The 23,925-nt window shown below is 42.7% G+C and overlaps 1 protein-coding gene across 1 annotated transcript in view; it reads right to left on the bottom strand.

Moving 5' to 3' along the window:
- sbno2b (strawberry notch homolog 2b) overlaps positions 1-22,100 on the bottom strand; it is a 142,262-nt gene extending 120,162 nt beyond the window's left edge. Inside the window, exon 1 of the mRNA XM_060941367.1 lies at positions 21,915-22,100. The gene's annotated coding sequence lies outside the window, so the exon portion shown is untranslated. The remainder of the gene's footprint in view (positions 1-21,914) is intronic.
- Between the last annotated feature and the right edge of the window lie 1,825 nt (positions 22,101-23,925).

The following is a 23,925-nucleotide window of genomic DNA, read 5'->3' on the forward strand; positions in this document are numbered from 1 at the left end:
CACACCAGCCCTATCTACTGTACAGCAGTACTGTCTCTTATAAATATGTCTCATCTCATCTCATTATCTCTAGCCGCTTTATCCTGTTCTACAGGGTCACAGGCAAGCTGGAGCCTATCCCAGCTGACTACGGGCGAAAGGCGGGGTACACCCTGGACAAGTCGCCAGGTCATCACAGGGCTGACACATAGAGACAGACAACCATTCACGCTCACATTCACACCTACGCTCAATTTATGGCCCTTTTCCACTACCCTTTTTCAGCTCACTTCAGCCCGACACGGCTCGCGTTTCGACTACCTCAGAGCAGCACGACTCAGCTCGCTTCAGCCCTGCTCAGCACCCAAAACTCGCACGGTTTTGGAGTGGGGCTGAAGCGAACCAAACCGAGCCGAGTAGGGCTAGGGGCGTGAGGAGACACTCCCCTGTGCACTGATTGGTGAGGAGGAGTGTCCTCACATGCCCACACACGCCCCGCTAGCACGCTGGGATCTGTAAACACCGCAAACCCGGAAGAAGAAGAATTACGAATTACGTGAATTTCTGAAGCCTTATGCGCCTCGCCTCATCTATATGCTCTTGCCAGTATCTGTTGGCATTGTCGGTGACAACAAGCCACAGCATCAAGACCAGCAACACTAACGACTCCATGTCCTCCATGTTTATTGTTTACTATCCGGGTCGTGAGACTACCGCTTAAAAGCTCACTGATGTCACTGTTTGCGCCGCCTAACGACATCACGTGACGTCCACCCACTTTCGCTAACTCCACCCAATGTGTCCACCCACTTCCAGCCAGCACAGTTCAGCGCGGTTGTAGTCAAAATGCAACTCCATTTCGAGCTCGACTCAGCCCAACTCAGCACGGCTCAGCCCAACTCAGCCGCGTTGGTAGTGGAAAAGCAGCATTAGAGTCACCAGTTAACCTAACCTGCATGTCTTTGGACTGTGGGGGAAACCGGAGCACCCGGAGGAAACCCACGCGGACACGGGGAGAACATGCAAACTCCGCACAGAAAGGCCCTCGCCGGCCCCGGGGCTCGAACCTGGACCTTCTTGCTGTGAGGCGACAGCGCTAACCATTACACCACCGTGCCGCCCTCTGTCACATTTAAATGTTTAAGGTAATCCAACTAAGTCTCATATAAGATAAAGACGATATAAGAATACACAAAATGCAGCTTTTAAATGATGACTCAATTTATTAAAAGTAAAGGGTTAATCAAAACCTTTATCGCCCATGTGAAAAAGTAATTGCCCTCTTAAACCTAATAACTGGTTGGGCCACCCTTGGCGGCAACAACAGCAATTAAATGTTTGCGATAACTTGCAATGAGTCTTTTACATCGCTGTGGAGGAATTTTTGCCCACTTTTCTTTGCAGAACTGTTTCAATTCAGCCACACTGGAGGGTTTTCGAGCATGAACTGCCCGTTTAAGGTCTTGCCACAGCATCTCAACTGGATTCAAGTAAGGACTTTGACTAGATTCAAGTGAGTCCTGATTCAAGTCAGGACTTTGACAAAACCTTAATTTTATTTCATTTGAGCCATTCGGAGGTGGACTTGCTTGTGTGCTTCGGCTCTTTCTCCTACTGCATAACCCAGCTGCGCTTGAACTTTAGGTCATGAACCGATGGGCGGACATTCTCCTTCAGGGAGAGAGCAGAATTCTCTCCTTCCTGGGAGAGAGCAGAATTCATGGTTCCATCAATTATGGCAAGTCGTCCAGGTCCTGAAGCAGAAAAGCAGCCCCAGACCATCACACTATAACCACCGTGTTTGACTGTTGATATGATGTTCTTATTTTGGAATGTTGTGTTCGCCTTAAACCAGATGTACCGAGACTCATGTCTTCCAAAAAGTTCTATTTTTGACTCTTCAGTCCACAGAATATTATCCCAAAAGTCTTGGGGGTCATCAAGATGCTTTTTTGGCAAATGTGAGATGAGCCTTTGTGTTCTTTTTGGTCAGCAGTGGTTTGTACCTTGCAACTCTCCCATGGATGCCATTTTTGCCCATTGCTTTCCTTATTATAGAATCACGAACACAGACCTTAAAGCCAGTATCTCACTGGGCTGCGACAGCTTGCGACAAATTGCGAACGTCATTCGCGAGAGTTTCAAAAGTGTCTTGAAACATTCGCGGGGCTTCTCAATTTCCTCGCATGAGTTGCAAAGTGTCGCTCCTTCGTCGCTGAAATTTTGAACATGTTCAAAAAATTTGTGCGACAAAATTTCTCTCAAAATAGCCGCAAATGGGTCGCTGGTGTCGCAAAGCCGTCACGAACCCTTCTCAAGTCAGTTTCCGTGAGACAGGAAGTGCGAGTTCAGCCAGTATCTCACTGGGCTGTGACAGCCTGCGACTAGTTGGAGACACAACAATTGCGATAAAATATGCGAATATCAATTCAGTGTGATTCCAAGTGAAAATTGTCGCTAATTCGTATATTTTATCGCAATTGTTGTGTCTCCAACTAGTCGCAGGCTGTCGCAGCCCAGTGAGATACTGGCTTAACTGAGGCAAGTGAGGCTTGCAGTTCTTTAGATGCTCATCGGGGTTCTTTTGTGACCTCCTGGATCAGTCGTCGAAGTGCTCTTGGTTGAATTTTGGAAGGCCGGCCACTCCTGGGAAGGTTCGCCACTGTTCCAAGTTTTTTCCATTTGTAGATAATGGCTCTCGCTGTGGTTCACTAGAATCCCAGAGCCTTGGCAATAGCTTTGTAACCCTTTCCAGACTGAGAGATTTCAATTATTTTGTTGCACATCTGTTCTTGTAACTCTTTACTTTGTGGTATCATTTTAAGCTCTATTAGCCTACTTCACATTACTAGCCTGGTTCAATTTATGTGATATTTAGATTGAACACGTCTGGTAGTAATCATACCTGGGTGTGGCTAGTGAAACTGAACCCAGTTATAAATTAAATTTAGTTAATTGTTTGATTGGTTGAGGGGTAATTACTTTTTCATATAGGGCCAAGGTAGGGTTGGGAAACTTTTTTCCATCAATAAATGAAATCATCATTTGAAAACTGCATTTTGTGTTTACTTGGGCTATCTTTGTCTAATATTAAAATTAGTCTGATGACATGAAACATTTAAGTGTGACAAATATACAAAAATAGAACAAATCAGGAAGGGGCAAATACTTTTTCACAGCACTGTAAACACTTCGTTCACTGAGTAAAAATGTAGACGCTAACCAAATAAGCTCAAATAACTTCTTTCTGTGTGATGAGAGACCGCCACAGCTCATAGCTGAAATGTTAGCCAAAGACTTTTTGGCTTATTGTCATGTGTGTAAACACGAGGCTTCGTCACCTGAAACCTCATCAGGACAGGATCAGGTCTTAGACTACATAAAGTTGTGGCTTTCAGTGCTTCACGTACTTGTTTTGTATAGTTTCTATTAATGTGTATAATTAGTTTGTCATACTTTGAATTAAGTTACATGAATAGCTGCTCTGTAACCAGTTACTAGGGTTTTCTGGGAAAGAAGAACATGGGACTGGGCAAGCACACTGGAGCTTTAACTTGCTTGCTGGGCTCGCTAATGAGTTTATAACTAAAGATCTACTGTTTATCTTAAACATTATCTAAAACACTTGAAGGAGCTGATCCCACAATGTTTGAAGTGTCCTGTGAAATTATAAGCTGGTCAGCTCTGGAAGCAGTGAACAACTAAACCCAATGAGAAAACAAAGTCATGGGAAAACTGGGGGTGGACTAAAGCACTATTGACTCTGAGGCGTTAGTTCTTTTGCTTTAAATGTGCGAATAAAGACAGAAATAAAGATTTCTTCATATAAATACGTGTGCTGATTTATAGTCGCATATTTCCTCATAAAAGATAAACTGACTCACTATGATCATCAAGATCCTTCGGCCTCGGCCGAGATGTTGCATCCAACAGTTCGCCACACCTCTCGGTCGGCCATTGCAGATGGAAGATCCTGCAAAGGTATTCCCGAGTCCCTTGCGATGGTGGCAGGGAAAGTTAGCTTTCGTAACCTCACAGGGAGCCGGCTTGGGCTCCACAGTATCAGTCGGGAGATCGCGTCATCCTTGGCGCGGTAGCAGTGCCCAGCGAACTTCAGCCTCCTTTGCCTAACCCGAGTAGAAATTGGGGACAGGTCTCTGTAAATCTCCTGTAGCGTAGCATGCGTTGACCAGTGGATAGTCTGAACTCGGCGTAGCAAGTTGGCATAGTTACCGTCCCGTCTCTGCTGTTGTCGTACTGTGAGGGTCCAGATCTCGGCTACATAGAGGAGAATGGGCTCCACGACAGATTTAAAGAGGCGGATTTTCAGGTTCTTTTCCAAATTCGAGCGCCATATCTTGTCGACGGAGTTGCACGCCTTCCAGGCAAGTGCCTTACGAGTCTTAAAATCTTTATGAGTCCATTACATAGGAGCCGAGGTACTTAAAATCATCAACGCGCTTTATTTCCTCACCAGAGAGACAGGAAACGCTTGTGGTATCTGCGATAGTAGAGATATGTTCCGTCTTAGCTTCGTTACAGTAGAGACCTACTAGGGAGGCTGATGATCAAGTGCTTGAAGAAGGGACTTCGCGTCTCTAACATGTTCCGAGACAATTGCTATATCGTCAGCATAGTCGAGATCAGTGAGGTATTCGGCAGGATGCCTGTGGCTTTTTCAAGCTTGAGAGCTTGGAGCTGAACCATGATCATAATAAATAAATGCTGACTGTAACGATAATAACTGAAGAAATCATCTATTTCCTCTGCTAGAAACAGCAAGCCTCTGGTGTGACTGTATGACCTGCGACATTATCCGCCTCTTCCAGCTCTAAGCAGCGTGCGCTATGTTCGTTGGTTAAGGTTTACAGTGGTCGCAGTGCCAAGGTGTCCGATCTGTAACCTTTTACTTCATCCACTGAGACGACGATACACGAGTCTTCTATATTTACCGATACATATCCCCAGTTGTATTTTCATTTCAACGTGTCTGTATGCAGCACATTAAACTCGTGTAATGCGAGTGTCTCAGAAAAACACTAAATGGTCATTTCATTCAAAAAAGCATTTAAACAAACGAACGTAAAGCTGGACCACATGCATTCAGAAACTAATGCAGGAGGAACTTCTCACTTGTAAAACTATAAAGATTCAAAGCTGGCATTGTACAAAGGGGTGTGCTTGGGGATTCAAAAATACCTGAATGCACCACTACTCACTCACTCACTCACTCACTCACTATCCGTTTACGTCATTATGTTCCACCTGGGGGCGGATATGACGTTGCATGTGAGTATTCACAGCCTTCTTCCAGGCAACCCGGTCAGTGGCCACTTCCGGGGACAGATGGAATGTCTTCAGGCCGTCAGCGACCACCTTGGCCCATGTCTTCCTGGGTCTGCCTCTTCTCCTGGTGCCAGCGACCTCCAACTCCTCAATGGCTGATATTGGGCCAGATGCTCTTTTGGTGTGGCCAAACCACCGAAGCCGTCCATGGCGAAGTGCGGTTTCAAGGGGGACAATTTCAAGTTTGTCTCAGATACTTAGGCTGGTTTCATCATTGGGATTCAGGCCACACATCCACCTCAACATAGCCCGCTCATTCCTTTCAAGTCTTGACAGGTCAACCTTTTTAGGGGCCCAGCACTCACTTGCGTAGAGCAGGGCACCCCTGACACAGCTACCATAGACTCTACCCCTTGTTCTGAGCGATAAACTCTTGCATGTCAGCAAAGGGAGCAGCTCCCTGAACTTTCCCCAAGCAGCTCTTACTCCTGCTATTATGGCAGCTTCACAGCCACCACCAGCACAGATGGTATCGCCAAGATAGCGGAAGGAATCTACTACTTCAAGGTGTTGCTCGTTCACCATAACATGTTGCTCGTTCACCATAACATAATCACACGGTCTGCCATCGATTGGGCGAGCTGTACCCCGACATCTGCTACATCTGAACAAGGGATCCGGTGTTAGTCTGCCAGATATGTTGCTGCATTTTTTATAAATGCAGATGTATTTTTCATACTCAAGATGTATGAAAAATAAAGTTCGGCTTACGTTAAAAGTTATGTTATGTTTAAGAACAGGTAGGGCTGGTGCTAAAGTTATCTTCTAACATAACTGGAATGAAATACAACAAAATCTAACCATATTGTTTAAACGCCTGAAATGAAATGTTGACGCATCAGTGTAAAGATCATTACAGGCCAGTGCACTGCGGTTACTCAAATGTTTTGCAACCTTTAAGTTTACACTTGTATAAAATGGAGTCCTGAAACTGTAACAGGCAGGTATTCGAGGAGAGAAGGGGCTGTATTAGTGTTTTCTGTTGCTCATGCTTCCAAGATTCACAAATTCACAGGAATTAAGTTCACACAGATGGACACAACACTAGTGAAAGTGAAAATCCTTTGTTTTTGCAGTCCTGTTTCTTTTTCCATTCTACCTTTCACCAGGCAAAAATGAGCCATGCTGAGTCACAAAATACTAAAAGTACTATAACTACTACTTTGAACAAAACTGTGATTTTGTGATCAAGGTGCAGTACACAAACGAAATATTTTCCCCCCGATTCCTACACTCGTTTCATGGGCAATCATTGTCACTGCAATTCTGAAGTAATATTGCAAAATTGTTTTGCTATAATTGCAATGTGCAATTAATTATCCCTGTCCAATTCATTTGTTATCTTGATTGCAATGAATTAATCAAGCTGCTGAACTTTCAGGGACAATACCTGCTCTAACTGGGATGATAAAAATGAAAGTACATAGCTTGATTTGAGGCCTGTGTTCAAAAATAAAGGCCTTTACATACCAGATACCACACAAAATTGCGATGCAAAAAAATTTGTGTGCAAAATTTTCACACTGAAAGTATGCAAGTAGACGTGAGCGACGCCTACACATAGCAGAGGCTGGCTGCTACATTCGAAGCTGTTTTGCCAGCTGTCTCCTACGTGAGTGTTTTTCTGCACACCGTGATTGGTTCATGTGTTTATTCACGGTGCAGAAGCTCAGAAAAATTAACCTCAGTGCGAAAAAGTATACACTACCGTTCAAAAGTTTGGGGTCACTTTGAAATGTCCTTATTTTTGAAAGAAAAGCACTGTTCTTTTCAATGAAGATCACTTTAAACTAATCAGAAATCCACTCTATACATTGCTAATGTGGTAAATGACTATTCTAGCTGCAAATGTCTGGTTTTTGGTGCAATATCTCCATAGGTGTATAGAGGCCCATTTCCAGCAACTCTCACTCCAGTGTTCTAATGGTACAATGTGTTTGCTCATTGCCTCAGAAGGCTAATGGAGGATTAGAAAACCCTTGTACAATCATGTTAGCACAGCTGAAAACAGTTGAGCTCTTTAGAGAAGCTATAAAACTGACCTTCCTTTGAGCAGATTGGGTTTCTGGAGCATCACATTTGTGGGGTCGATTAAATGCTCAAAATGGCCAGAAAAATGTCTTGACTATATTTTCTATTCATTTTACAACTTATGGTGGTAAATAAAAGTGTGACTTTTCATGGAAAACACAAAATTGTCTGGGTGACCCCAAACTTTTGAACGGTAGTGTATGTCGCTTTTTCGCTGCGCAATATTCACATTACGTGTGAAAGTACTCATGACAAAAACAACACTTCATAAAATATGTCGGCGTGTGAATTAATCACACGAAATAAAACGCCCCGGTGTGTAAAGGCCTTAGCTCACGTTCACAGTCTATGCTGGTGTTATCCCAGTGGCGTCACAACAAGTGTTATGCACATTCACGCCTCACAGCTTAACTATTATCTCGAAGTCGAGGTTCGATGAACTACACACTGCTGCTGCTTCCCTCATTCCTCCTGTGAGTTGTAAGATTTATTACTGAGTTGTCACAGGACACACTAAGCACTGTAAGGAGGAGTGAAGAGAAAGTATAGAACAGAGCAGAGCAGAGAGCTGTTACCAACAAGATCACTACGCAAAGTTAAATCACAAACATGATGTCTCCAGTCTTATAAAAAGGGAAGAGGCGAAAATGTTTCAGAAGCCCTAAAATGAGAATTTGCTCAATGATAGCTAAATTTGTGCAACATACAGCACTACTAAATAATTACATCATTCTTTTCTTTAGAAATACAAGACAACAGCTATGACATCAGGACAGCTAGAGCTCACTGATGTTAACACAGGCTTTCATTAAAAGAGGAATAAAGGAGGGACTGAAATCATATACAGTGGGGCAAAAAAGTATTTAGTCAGCCACCAATTGTGCAAGTTCTCCCACTTAAAAAGATGAGAGAGGCCTGTAATTTTCATCATAGGTGCACTTCAACTATGAGAGACAGAATGGGGGGAAAGAATCCAGGAAATCACATTGTAGGATTTTTAATGAATTAATTGGTAAATTCTTCGGTAAAATAAGTATTTGGTCACCTACAAACAAGCAAGATTTCTGGCTCTCACAGACCTGTAACAACTTCTTTAAGAGGCTCCTCTGTCCTCCACTCGTTACCTGTATTAATGGCACCTGTTTGAACTCATTATCAGTATAAAAGACACCTGTCCACAACCTCAAACAGTCACACTCCAAACTCTACTATGGCCAAGACCAAAGAGCTGTCAAAGGACACCAGAAACAAAATTGTAGACTTGCACCAGGCTGGGAAGACTGAATCTGCAATACAGGGAGTGCAGAATTATTAGGCAAGTTGTATTTTTGAGGATTAGTTTTATTATTGAAAAACAACTATGTTCTTGATGAACCCAAAAGACTCATAAATATCAAAGCTGAGTATTTTTGGAAGTTGGAGTAGGGCTTTCTTAGTTTTAGCTATCTTAGGAGGATATCTGTGTGTGCAGGTGACTATAACTGTGCATAATTATTAGGCAACTTAACAAAAAACAAACATATACCCATTTCACTCATTTATTTTCACCAGGGAAACCAATATAACAACTCAACATTCACTAATATACATTGCTGGCATTCAAAAAAAAACAAAAAAACAAATCAGTGACTAATATAGCCGCCTTTCTTTACAAGGACACTCAAAAGCCTGCCATCCATGGATTCGGTCAGTGTTTTGATCTGTTTGCGATCAACATTGCGTGCAGCAGCAACCACAGCCTCCCAGACACTGTTCAGAGATGTGTACTGTTTCCCCTCCTTGTAGATCTCACATTTGATGAGGGACCACAGGTTTTCTATGGGGTTCAGATCAGGTGAACAAGGAGGCCACGTCATTAATCTTTCTTCCTTTAGACCCTTTCTGGCCAGCCATGCTGTGGAGTACTTGGATGCGTGTGATGGAGCATTGTCCTGCATGAAAATCATGTTTTTCTTGAAGGATGCTGACTTCTTCCTGTACCACTGCTTGAAGAAGGTGTCTTCCAAAAACTGACAATAGGACTGGGAGTTGAGCTTGACGCCATCCTCAACCCGAAAAGGTCCCACAAGCTCATCTTTGATGATACCAGCCCATACCAGTACCCCACCTCCACCTTGCTGGCGTCTGAGTCGGACTGGAGCTCTCTGCCCTTTGCTGATCCAGCCACGAGCCCATCCATCTGGCCCATCAAGACTCACTCTCATTTCATCTGTCCATAAGACCTTAGAAAAATCAGTCTTGTGATACTTCTTGGCCCAGTCTTGACGTTTCATCTTGTGTGTCTTGTTCAGTGGTGGTCGTTTTTCAGCCTTTGTTACCTTGGCCGTGTCCCTGAGTATTGCACACCTTGTGCTTTTTGACACTCCAGTGATGTTGCAGCTCTGAAATATGGCAAAACTGGTGGCGAGTGGCATCTTGGCAGCTTCACGCTTGACTTTCCTCAGTTCACGGGCAGTTAGTTTGCGCCTTTTTTTTTCAACGCGCTTCTTGCGACCCTGTTGACTATTTTGAATGAAGCGCTTGATTGTTCGATGGTCACACTTCAAAAGCTGGGCAATTTTAAGAGTGCTCCATCCCTTTGCAATATATGTCACTATTTTTGACTTTTCTGAGTCCGTCAAATCCCTCTTCTGACCCATTTTGCCAAAGGAAAGGAAGTTGCCTAATAATTTTGCACACCTGATATAGGGTGTTGATGTCATTAGACCACACCCCTTTTCATTACAGAGATGCACATCACCTGGTATGCTTAATTGGTAGGAGGCTTTCAAGCCTATGCAGCTTGGAGTAGGCCAACATGCATAGAGAGGGTAATGTGGTCAACATACTCATTTGCCTAATAATTCTGCACTCCCTGTAGGTAAGCAGCTTGGTGTGAAGAAATCAACTGTGGGAGCAATTATTAGAAAATGGAAGACATACAAGACCACTGATAATCTCCCTCGATCTGGGGCTCCACGCAAGATCTCACCCCGTGGGGTCAAAATGATCACAAGAACGGTGAGCAAAAATCCCAGAACCACACGGGGGGACCTAGTGAATGACCTGCAGAGAGCTGGGACCAAAGTAACAAAGGCTCCCATCAGTAACACACTACACCGCCAGGGACTCAAATCCTGCAGTGCCAGACGTGTCCCCCTGCTTAAGCCAGTACATGTCCAGGCCTGTCTGAAGGTTGCTAGAGAGCATTTGGATGATCCAGAAGAGGATTGGGAGAATGTCATATGGTCAGATGAAACCAAATTAGAACTTTTTGGTAAAAACTCAACTTGTTGTGTTTGGAGGAGAAGGAATGCTGAGTTGCATCCAAAGAACACCATACCTACTGTGAAGCATGGGGGTGGAAATATCATGCTTTGGGGCTGTTTTTCTGCAAAGGGACCAGGACGACTGATCCGTGTAAAGGAAAGAATGAATGGGGCCATGTATCGTGAGATTTTGAGTGAAAACCTCCTTCCATCAGCAAGGGCATTGAAGATGAAACGTGGCTGGGTCTTTCAGCATGACAATGATCCCAAACACACCGCCCAGACAACGAAGGAGTGGCTTCGTAAGAAGCATTTCAAGGTCCTGGAGTGGCCTAGCCAGTCGCCAGATCTCAACCCCATAGAAAATCTTTGGAGGGAGTTGAAAGTCCGTGTTGGCCAGCGACAGCCCCAAAACATCACTGCTCTAGAGGAGATCTGCGTGGAGGAATGGGCCAAAATACCAGCAACAGTGTGTGAAAACCTTGTGAAGACTTACAGAAAACGTTTGACCTCTGTCATTGCCAACAAAGGGTATATAACAAAGTATTGAGATGAACTTTTGTTATTGACCAAATACTTATTTTCTACCATAATTTGCAAATAAATTCTTTAAAAATCAGACAATGTGATTTTCTGGATTTTTTTTTCTCATTCTGTCTCTCATAGTTGAGGTATACCTATCACTCAAAAAAAAACAAAAACATTGGATTTACTTAACCGAGTTATGGCAACCGGTCCCATGAAACTGTGTTAATTTAGATGTATTGAAAACAGTTATGTTGAGTTTTTCAACACATAACTGTATTCAATACATCTAAATTAACACAGTTTCGTGGGACCAGTTGCCATAACTCGGTTAAGTAAATCCAATGTTTTATTTTTTTGAGTGTATGATGAAAATTACAGGCCTCTCTCATCTTTTTAAGTGGGAGAACTTGCACAATTGGTGGCTGACTAAGTACTTTTTTGCCCCACTGTAAGAATACCATGTTAGTGGTAGTTGTTTTTTGTTGGAAATTACATGGAAATGTATCTGTGCTCTCTGTTTCACCATTGCGCATTAATTATGTCATCTCTACCAAGGGGAAAAAAACATCCCTAACAAGTGTTGCCAGGCAAAACAAACCTCGCCCGGTAGCACTTATGATGAATATAAAGAAAGATCTTGTGAAAAAAATAGGTACCCTATGGGTCCATGTGGCTACTGCTTATAAATAAAATTGTTTTCTGATCCCATGTCCATACAGTAAATATAGCATATTTACTCTATGAGGCAGTAGCTACAAAAATGAAGCGTAATCCAAAAATGAACAATTTAAAATCACAGAAGTAAAATATACTACCAAATGTCTGTACTTTATATTATTCTACTCTTACCTCTTACAGTTTTCGAAACCAAAACCTCTGAACCTAGGCTGACATACACACGCTGTCGCCATGACCCAGACTCTTATTTCCCGGAAATGGCCCGGCGCTAGAGCTCAGTGGAATGCACATTCCACATAAGCATAAACATGTCTGAAAGTGATTTATTTAGTCTAGTCCATTTACTTATAATTTATATTTATAATAATAAATCAACAGAGCGGGGAAGTTTTTATCAATGGAGTTTCAAAGTGGGCGTGGCCAAACCCTTCCTTTGTGTATGTAAACGATCCAAGAAGCCATCCAATGACAACACAGTGTATGCAAATGAGGCAGGTAGTGATCCAATTAGCATGTTTGTGGGAGGAATCTTTCCGAGGGAGCGCTCCTGCAGTCTGAGCTCAGAGCTTTTTTTTTTTTTAAACCTTTTTGATCACCATGACCTTGACCTTGACCGGATGACCCTCAAAACGTTGGCGGTTCTATCTGAGACCAATGCCAATCTATCCTGAAAGTTTTATGAACATTGATCCAGCCATTTTCCTGTAATATCGTTTACAAAAAAACAAAGAAACCCGATCGCAAACAATACCTCGCCCCCTGCTGGACTCTGTCCCGGGCAAGGTAATAAAATAAAACACGTAACAGGCTGCAATTGTGAAGGTGATGACGGAGAACTGATCGACTTTCAGTTTAACAAACCAAAAGCTATCGATCTCGTTCCAAGCCACAACATTATAATAGCTGATAAGCAGAGGTGGTGCAAAGAAGACTGATCAGATTTTATGAAAGGCTGTTTCTTTTGTGACCAGAGTCACACCCTTAGCTTTATAAGGAATTAATCAATTTCGCAATTGCAGTAATGCATTTCTGGTGTAAATGACTAACAGCCACAAATAATGCAGTCTTCACAGTAGTACAGCTGCTGGGATTAAATCAATAAGACAATAAAATCAAATGCTCTGAAGTATAAACAACACAAAGGGGTTGAGCCATTGAATATTGTGTGGTTTAATGACTCACCAAATCACCAGCATTCCTCAGACCGAGCAAGTGCGTGAGAGAGCGAGAGAGAGACAGAGCGCGAACGCTGGGCATTACTGTTCACGCCACAATGGTCAGCTTGAAAACTAATAAAGAAATGGATGAACAGCAGGGTATGGGGATACACTCCTTTCCTGTAACACATGGAGCTCTGAGCTCTAAAGGCCTATTTTATTATCTATCCATTATCTCTACCACTTATCCGTCAGGGTTGAGGGGGAAGCTGGAGCTGATCCCAGCTGACTTCGGGCGAGAGGGGGGGTACACCATGGACAGATCACCGATCTAGGGTTAGGGTTAACACACTCACACCTATGGGCAATTCAGGGTAGCCAGTTGACATAATCTACATGTCTTTAGAGGAGGAAACCCACACAGAACATGCAAACTCCACACAGAAAAGCCCCAGGAGGCTGTGAGGTTCAAATCCAGAAGCTTCTTGTTATGAGATGACAGTGCTAACCACTGCACCACCCTGCTGCCCCTATTTTATCAGGGTTTTTTTTATTTTTATTTAGATTTGGATTTGTGAATGATGCAGTGCAATAGTTTAAAAAAAAGAAAGAAAACTAGATAGAACTCGACACCAATGGCGTTGATGGGGATGCCTCCGCCTGGTAGACTACACGCCTTATTAAGTTGTGGTTTGGGGATGGACATTTGACCTCACAGTAATCTTGACCTGTGACCTTTTAACCTCAAAATCTAATCAGTTAATGTTTGTCCCCAAATGCACAAATGATGAAAGTTTGGTGAAATTCCTTTCATTTGCCTTGGAGATAGTGTGTTCACAAGGTTTTCGGACGGACATTTGACCTCACAGTGACGTTGACCTTAGACCTTTTGATCTCAAAATCTAATCAGTTTATCTTTGTCCCCAAATGCACAAATGGAGAAAGTTTGATGAAATTCCTTTCATTAGTCTTTGAGATATGGTGTTCACAAAGTTTGGGGATGGACATTTGACCTCACAGTAATCTTGACCTGTGACCTTTTAACCTCAAAATCTAATCAGTTAATGTTTCTCCCCAAATGCACAAATGATGAAAGTTTGGTGAAATTCCTTTCATTTGCCTTAGAGATATTGCGTTCACAAGGTTTTCGGACAGACATTTGACCTCACAGTGAACTTGACCTTAGACCTTTTAACCTCAAAATCTAATCAGTTGATGTTTGTCCCAAAGCGCATAAATGGTGAAAGTTTGGTGAAATTCCTTTCATTTGAGATATCGCATTTGAGATATCGAGTTCACAAGGTTTCGGGACGACGCACGCACGGACAACCCGAAAACATAATGCCTCCTGCACCTTAAGGTGGCGGAGGCATAAAAAATGTGGGTTTTTTTGCCATTTAATGTTTCATTTAATCCTCATTGGACAAGGCCCTTAACCCCTTAAAGTCTGAGTTTATTATTGAGTTATTCACCTTAAAGCATATTATACAACAGTTATGTCCCATCCACTGATTTGATTGGTCGCATTCCATGAGTGCTTATATTTCATATATCAGCACTGGGAAGTGTCACTGTGTGCATCGCTCTACTTGTCTGTGTTCAGCACGTAAATTCCTCTTCCTAGTTCTGAACAGTTATTACAGTAGCGTTAGCGACATCATCAGCAGACATGGCAATGGATACTTTTCATGAATACAACTTTTGACTAAAAATATGAATGTTCATCAGATGAAGATAAAAGGGAAGAAGGGATGCCAATTTCACTAGAAGCACGTTTAATGGGAATGTACAAATCAATGTGAGCGAGATAGCCGACGTGATATAAAGTGAGTGCGGCTTCGTCAGGATCTGGTTCTGCTAGCGGAGCAAAAATAAACAGAAGATTTGGCCACACAGTGTCAAATTTCACTTACCCTATATTAATTTATTGTTTATGGAACTGTTGTATAAAAGCAATATCGTACTCACTGTTGTGCAGTTATACTGAACATCGACACGGCTGTTGTTACCTACAGCCTAATTGTCCTGATACTCAGTTATCAGTACACGCTTGCTTGTGCGATACTGCATAATTATCTAGTAACTACCATGAAAACAGGAACTATGTTGAAATTAATAGCAAATGCATGTAATTACATCAGTGAGGAGTATAAATCTGGAACTGCAACTGCATCTGAATTACACTGTGTTCAATGTAATTGCACTCTGATATATAAATGCAGTAAATTCATGGCCTGGTCGTGTGGATGTCATGCACTACGTTTACATGCGCAAAATGTTCTGGTTTTTGCCCTTATTCCAAAAAAGATAATATTACTACTAATCTGTTACATGATTAATGAAAAGTAATATTCTACAACCCCGAGTCCAAAAAAGTTGGGACAAAGTACAAATTGACATAAAAACGGAATGCAATGATGTGGAAGTTTCAAAATTCCATATTTTATTCAGAATAGAACATAGATGACATATCAAATGTTTAAACTGAGAAAATGTATCATTTAAAGAGAAAAAATAGGTGATTTTAAATTTCATGACAACACATCTCAAAAAAGTTGGGACAAGGCCATGTTTACCACTGTGAGACATCCCCTTTTCTCTTTACAACAGTCTGTAAACGTCTGGGGACTGAGGAGACAAGTTGCTCAAGTTTAGGGATAGGAATGTTAACCCATTCTTGTCTAATGTAGGATTCTAGTTGCTCAACTGTCTTAGGTCTTTTTTGTCGTATCTTCCGTTTTATGATGCGCCAAATGTTTTCTATGAGTGAAAGATCTGGACTGCAGGCTGGCCAGTTCAGTACCCGGACCCTTCTTCTACGCAGCCATGATGCTGTAATTGATGCAGTATGTGGTTTGGCATTGTCATGTTGGAAAATGCAAGGTCTTCCCTGAAAGAGACGTCGTTTGGATGGGAGCATATGTTGCTCTAGAACCTGGATATACCTTTCAGCATTGATGGTGTCTTTCCAGATGTGTAAGCTGCCCATGCCACACACACTAATGCAACCCCATACCATCAGAGATGCAGGCTTCTGAACTGAGCGCTGAGAACAACTTGGGTCGTCCTTCTCCTCTTTAGTCCGAATGACACAGCGTCCCTGATTTCCATAAAGAACTTCAAATTTTGATTCGTCTGACCACAGAACAGTTTTCCACTTTGCCACAGTCCATTTTAAATGAGCCTTGGCCCAGAGAAGACGTCTGCGCTTCTGGATCATGTTTAGATACGGCTTCTTCTTTGAACTATAGAGTTTTAGCTGGCAACGGCGGATGGCATGGTGAATTGTGTTCACAGATAATGTTCTCTGGAAATATTCCTGAGCCCATTTTGTGATTTCCAATACAGAAGCATGCCTGTATGTGATGCAGTGCCGTCTAAGGGCCCGAAGATCACGGGCACCCAGTATGGTTTTCCGGCCTTGACCCTTACGCACAGAGATTCTTCCAGATTCTCTGAATCTTTTGATGATATTATGCACTGTAGATGATATGTTCAAACTCTTTGCAATTTTACACTGTCAAACTCCTTTCTGATATTGCTCCACTATTTGTCGGCGCAGAATTAGGGAGATTGGTGAGCCTCTTCCCATCTTTACTTCTGAGAGCCGCTGCCACTCCAAGATGCTCTTTTTATACCCAGTCATGTTAATGACCTATTGCCAATTGACCTAATGAGTTGCAATTTGCTCCTCCAGCTGTTCCTTTTTTGTACCTTTAACTTTTCCAGCCTCTTATTGCCCCTGTCCCAACTTTTTTGAGATGTGTTGCTGTTATGAAATTTCAAATGAGCCAATATTTGGCATGAAATTTCAAAATGTCTCACTTTCGACATCTGATATGTTGTCTACGTTCTATTGTGAATACAATATCAGTTTTTGAGATTTGTAAATTATTGCATTCCGTTTTTATTTACAATTTGTACTTTGCCCCAACTTTTTTGGAATCGGGGTTGTACTAATATTCCCATTTAAATGCAGCTGCATCTCTATCGCAGCCTTACAAACTACTGTCACGCCACAAACTGCCATAAAACCCCCAATTGAGACACATACTCTGAATCTTGTCATACTCTGAACAATAGTGGATTATTAGTGTGCTTGTAAACATAGTGATGGACAGGATATTGAACTCACTGACTTATAAAGTGTCGCACTGCCTGAACAAATTTAATGTAATTAATAAATCATTTATATATTATGGAACGAATAAAGCACAACAGCATGCAATATCATAGGAAAATAATCAACAATGGAGTGCTGTGGCCACTCAATGCAAACCTTGAAAAAGATGCATGCCCCAAAGTGTTTTATTCCTCTTACACTACAGCAATTTGCCCACACTCACTATGTTTTATTTTTTAAAGAATGACATCATACTTTTTATCTGCTTATAGTTGCATATAATGTTGTGCAAAACCAGCAGAGCTGTACTGTAGGTGCTAGAGAAGGCAACTGGACTTGCTTGAAATTCTTGAAGACGTTTCACCTCTCATCCGAAAGGCTTCTTCAGTTCTGTCTGACTAGTGGGGAGTTCCAGGTATTTATTGTCTAGTGGACCAAAAGCGACCCTATGGAGAGTCATTGAGGTCACATGGGTCGTTGAGTCATCCTGTAGGTGTTAGGGTCACTGGAGGCCCTCACGTGAACTCAGCAACTCTCCTTAAGGCTGCTTTTGGTCCACGAGAGGATAAATACCCGGCACTCCCCACTAGACAGACAGAACTAAAGAAGCCTTTCGGATGAGAGGTGAAACGTCTTCAAGAATTTCAAGCAAGTCCAGTTGCCTTCTTTAGCACCTATGGTTTACTATGACACAGATGACTGAGAACCTTCACAGACAAAATCAGCAAAGCAAGTTCCCGTTATCAGTTATATGATAAGAGCTATAAACAGTCACTCCAGTGAGCGGCACGGTGGTGTAGTGGTTAGCACTGTCGTGTCACAGTAAGAAGGTTCCCAGCAGCTGACGGGGGCCTTTCTGTGTGGAGTTTGCATGTTCGGCAGGAAGGGCATCCGGCGTAAAACCATGCTCCAATTAATATGACGTGGATCACTATGGTCTACATGGCAGCAACCCCACATGCGTAAGTAGGACAAGCTGGAAGAAATGAGTGTGCTATAAATAGTCACTCCCTCACCAGACATAAACAAACAAACAAATAAAAAAGAAGGCACCTTGGCATGCTATCTGGAAACCGTAAAGGCCTCTGTCTGAAAGCCTATTCCATGTCTTTTATGTGATTAGCACAGATGAATCAGGCAAATTCTGACAAAGGGCATGAGTTAACAAGGTCAAACATGTCAGCTTTGATTTCAAGATGTCTTTAAAATGATTAATAAAAAAAACACCTAAGCTACATTCAGGAATTCAACACGAAGTAAAAGACACCTATATGGTATATTTACTTGACTGAATAAAACTAATAAGGCCACTAAGTCTAGCTAAATAAAATTTCAAGGTATTTGTCATTTTGTATATAGGCCTAGGTTACTGAGAAAAATATATGATTATGGACGTGACATTTTTGGTGTGATGATTCAAAATTAATTTTGAATCTGTGAATTTTTGAACACTGGAATATAAACGCTTGATTTTTTTTTTTTTGAAAGTGGATTTCAAAATGTGACTCTCCGAACAGGGCAATAAAACTAGCTTGAATTTCAGGGAGGTTAATTCAAAACAAATAAATACAGATTTCTAAACTGAATTACTAGGAATTCAGTAGCTTTTTGTATTCAGATGTTTCTGTCTATTTTATGCTTCCTAAAAAGCAATTTTTTTTTTTGTAATCATGTTGGCATATATTTGGAATTGCTCACATATTGACCAATCTGTGTAATCCAGCAGGAAATAAGTTCGAAAAAAAAATCTTATATCTAAATAATTAGTTTTTCTTTTGTTTCAGACATGTAAAAGCTTTTTTACCTTTACCTGACATGTTTCGACGGTGTAACTTCCATCTTCATCAGAGGGTCCCAGTCTTATATCTAACTGGAATAAACTAAACGGATGGATTATACAACAGATGACAGCTTCTTGGCTGGGTTTTCCACAAATTATCCAATCACTGCTGTCAGAATGAAATGACATAATAGCAGGAAAGATCTCTGTCAGCTCTGGGTCCCTAAAGCAGTTCTCGTGAAGTGTACTGGGAAGTTTAATTACTTTTTCTGCAGAATCCTTTCCAGCTTTCTTCCTAAGAACAGACTGTTACAGGAAAAGCATGAGTAGGAGAAGGTCAGGTCCAAAACAGCAGCATGTTTTGGGGAGCCTCATGACATGCAGGTTTCCAACAATTCTCCAGCCCATCCCAAAGATGTTTCTCACACACACACACACACACACACACACACACACACACTACACAACATGCTTAGAGTGGCTTCACAGTTAAATTGAAACCTACTATAAGACACACAGAAAAGAGGATATCTATAATATCTATATTATCAGTAATTACACCTGGTTTTGCTTTTTAAAATTTTCTAAACAGTTTTGTTGGTAAATCAAGTCTGGTTGAGAAACACTGGACAGATTCATTTCACCTACAGTCAGTCAGTCAGTCAGTCAGTCAGTCAGTCAGTCAGTCAGGCACTCAGTCAGTCAGGCACTCAGTCAGTCAGGCACTCAGTCAGTCAGTCAGTCAGTCAGTCAGTCAGGCAGTCAGTCACTCAGTCAGGCAGTCAGTCACTCAGGCAGTCAGTCACTCCGTCAGTCAGTCAGTCAGTCACGCAGTCAGTCACTCAGTCAGGCAGTCAGTCACTCCGTCAGTCAGTCAGGCAGTCAGTCACTCAGTCAGTCAGTCAGGCAGTCAGTCAGTCACTCAGTCAGGCAGTCACTCAGTCAGTCAGTCAGGCAGTCAGTCACTCAGTCAGGCAGTCAGTCACTCCATCAGTCAGTCAGGCAGTCAGTCACTCAGTCAGGCAGTCAGTCACTCCGTTAGTCAGTCAGTCAGTCACTCAGTCAGGCACTCAGTCAGGCACTCAGTCAGGGAGTCAGTCACTCAGTCAGTCAGTCAGTCAGGCAGTCACTCAGTCAGGCAGTCAGTCAGGCAGTCAGTCAGTCACTCAGTCAGGCAGTCAGTCACTCAGTTAGTCAGGCAGTCAGTCACTCAGTCAGTCAGTCAGGCAGTCAGTCACTCAGTCAGGCAGTCAGTCACTCCATCAGTCAGTCAGGCAGTCAGTCACTCAGTCAGGCAGTCAGTCACTCCGTTAGTCAGTCAGTCAGTCACTCAGTCAGGCACTCAGTCAGGCACTCAGTCAGGGAGTCAGTCACTCAGTCAGTCAGTCAGTCAGTCAGTCAGGCAGTCACTCAGTCAGTCAGTCAGTCAGTCAGGCAGTCACTCCATCAGTCAGTCAGGCAGTCAGTCACTCAGTCAGGTAGTCAGTCACTCCGTTAGTCAGTCAGTCAGGCACTCAGTCAGGCACTCAGTCAGTCAGTCAAGCAGTCAGTCAGTCAGGCAGTCACTCGGTCAGGCAGTCAGTCACTCAGTCAGTCAGTCAGTCAGTCAGTCAGTCAGGCAGTCACTCAGTCAGTCAGTCAGGCAGTCACTCAGTCAGTCAGTCAGTCAGTCAGTCAGGCAGGCAGGCAGGCAGTCAGTCAGTCACTCAGTCAGTCACTCCGTCAGTCACTCAGTCAGTCACTCAGTCAGTCACTCAGTCAGTCACTCAGTCAGGCAGGCAGTCACTCAGTCAGTCAGTCAGTCAGTCAGTCAGGCAGTCACTCAGTCAGGCAGTCAGTCACTCCATCAGTCACTCCGTCAGGCAGTCAGTCACTCAGGCAGTCAGTCACTCCATCAGGCAGTCAGTCAGTCAATCAGGCAGTCAGTCAGTCACTCCGTCACTCAGTCAGTCACTCAGTCAGGCACTCAGTCAGGGAGTCAGTCAGTCAGTCATCAGTCAGTCAGGCAGTCATTCACTCAGTCAGTCACTCCGTCAGTCAGTCACTCAGTCAGTCACTCAGTCAGGCAGGCAGTCACTCAGTCAGGCAGTCAGTCACTCAGTCAGTCACTCAGTCAGTCAGTCACTCAGTCAGGCAGTCAGTCAGTCAGTCAGTAAGTCAGTCAGGCAGTCACTCAGTCAGTCAGTCACTCAGTCAGTCACTCAGTCAGGCAGTCAGTCAGGTAGTCAGGCAGTCAGTCACTCAGTCAGGCAGTCAGTCACTCAGTTAGTCAGGCAGTCAGTCACTCAGTCAGGCAGTCAGTCAGTTAGTCAGGCAGTCAGTCACTCAGTCAGTCAGTCAGGCAGTCAGTCAGTCAGTCACTCAGTTAGTCAGGCAGTCAGTCACTCAGTCAGTCACTCCGTCAGTCACTCAGTCAGTCAGGCAGGCAGTCACTCAGTCAGTCAGTCACTCAGTCAGGCAGGCAGTCAGTCAGTCACTCAGTCAGGCAGGCAGTCAGTCACTCAGTCAGTCAGTCAGGCAGTCAGTCACTCAGTCAGGCAGGCAGTCAGTTAGTCAGGCAGTCAGTCACTCAGTCAGTCAGTCACTCAGTTAGTCAGGCAGTCAGTCACTCAGTCAGTCAGTCAGTCAGTCAGTCAGTCAGGCAAGCAGTCAGTCAGTCAGTCAGTCACTCAGTCAGGCAGGCAGGCAGGCAGTCAGTCAGTCAGTCAGGCAGTCAGTCAGGCAGTCAGCTGTTTCCTGTTAAACCTCAGTGTTTATATCAAGACACGAAATGCTCATTTTAATAACCGTAAATAAGTTTTTGAACTTGGGAGATAAAGGGACACTACATTTTTTTTATATGAATTTGATAAAACCGGCCATTAAAACGTTTTTTATTTTATTTGACGCATTAGGTTCGCTAGTTACTCAGTAAGAATATAAACACAGAGTTACACTGTTAACACTTCAGGAAAGAAAGAAAGAAAGAAAGAAAGAAAGAAAGAAAGAAAGAAAGAAAGCGTATGAAGGCTGTTTGTCAGTTATAAGTAACACACTTAACTTACCTTTAGATAATCACACTGGCCCAAAAACCCTCAGTGACCTGCCCAGACATAAAGCTGATTCCTTCTCGTTAAGAGTAAACAGTTTCCTCGTTTATCTCAGTGAAGTTCGCCAAGTCTCGGCCATTTCTCAACACTTCCGCCGTCACTAGCAGAGCTCGCGCGGCTCAGCTGACGGCCGTTTCTATCCCCACTCATATTACCCCACTCAGAAGTCCCGCCTCGTGAGTTACGATTGGTCAGTATGTGACCTAAACGCTCACTTATCCAATCAGTGAGCTATTCGTGAGTACGACGACCTTGAAGAAATGTTCGGAGAAAAGAAAGTGTTTGACAACCAACAGGAAAAGAACATTTAGGTCTGAAAAAGAGGAGTAAAGTCGAGACAAAACGTCACGTCAGTTTATTTTTCAAAAATGCTGTAAAATTAATCATTTTACCTCCAAACTATAAAGTTCACGAAAATGTTCGGTGCTTGTAAATAAATAAATAAATAAATAAATAAATAAGTTCTATGTGTATAGGGCGCCATCTACAGGAACAACAGCGCACTGTTTCTCAAGGAGAAAAACAACAACAACAACAACAAAAAACTAAATTATTCTTATCTTGTAACCGGTAGGATTATCTCATTTATACCTTACAAATATTTTTAACGCCGAATAAAACTCAACAATAATCGTACAGTTACTAAATTACAAAAAACGACATCATAAATCATTATATGTTTATGACATGGGAATAACATGAAATCACATTTGAATAACGTGTGAAGGCGCATTTCAGCATGTTAGGCCCATACCCTCATATGTGAATTGCTGACATGTGAATTCAAATAAATCTGGAAGGGCAGTGAGTAGAGAACAGACCTCCGCCAAGCCACAGTCAGAAACAGGGGTACAACAGGAGTCCCTCAAGGTACAGTCTGCACTAATGTACCCTCGAGGGCTCATTATTGGACCTCAAGATAACTATGTGTACCTTTTTAGGGCCAAAAAGGTCCATATAGGTTTCCAAGCAGTAAAGTTTGTGAACTCTTTAGAATTTTCTATATTTCTGCATAAATATGACCTAAAACATCATCAGATTTTCACACAAGTCCTAAAAGTAGATAAAGAGAACCCAGTTAAACAAATGAGACAAAAATATTATACTTGGTCATTTATTTATTGAGGAAAATGATCCAATATTACATATCTGTGAGTGGCAAAAGTATGTGAACCTCTAGGATTAGCAGTTCATTTGAAGGTGAAATTAGAGTCAGGTGTTTTCAATCAATGGGATGACAATCAGGTGTGAGTGGGCGCCCTGTTTTATTTAAAGAACAGGGATCTATCAAAGTCTGAGCTTCACAACACATGTTTGTGGAAGTGTATCATGGCACGAACAAAGGAGATTTCTGAGGACCTCAGAAAAAGCGTTGTTGATGCTCATCAGGCTGGAAAAGGTTACAAAACCATCTCGAAAGAGTTTGGACTCCACCAATCCACAGTCAGACAGATTGTGTACAAATGGTGGAAATTCAAGACCATTGTAACCCTCCCCAGGAGTGGTCAACCAACAAAGATCACTCCAAGAGCAAGGCATATAATAGTCGGCAAGGTCACAAAGGACCCCAGGGTAACTTCTAAGCAACTGAAGGCCTCTCTCACATTGATTAATGTTAATGTTAATGAGTCCACCATCAGGAGAACACTGAACAACAATGGTGTGCATGGCAGGGTTGCAAAGAGAAAGCCACTGCTCTCCAAAAAGAACATTGCTGCTCATCTGCAGTTTGCTAAAGATCACATGGACAAGCCCGAAGGCTATTGGAAAAAATGTTTTGTGGACGGATGAGACCAAAATAGAACTTTTTGGTTTAAATGAGAAGCGTTATGTTTGGAGAAAGGAAAACACTGCATTCCAGCATAACAGCCTTATCCCATCTGTGAAACATGGTTTGGGCCTGTTTTGGGCCAGGACGGCTTGCCATCATTGATGGAACAATGAATTCTGAATTATACCAGTGAAT

Source organism: Neoarius graeffei, chromosome 15 (assembly GCF_027579695.1).
Source record: "Neoarius graeffei isolate fNeoGra1 chromosome 15, fNeoGra1.pri, whole genome shotgun sequence".
In the NCBI taxonomy this organism is placed as follows: domain Eukaryota; kingdom Metazoa; phylum Chordata; class Actinopteri; order Siluriformes; family Ariidae; genus Neoarius; species Neoarius graeffei.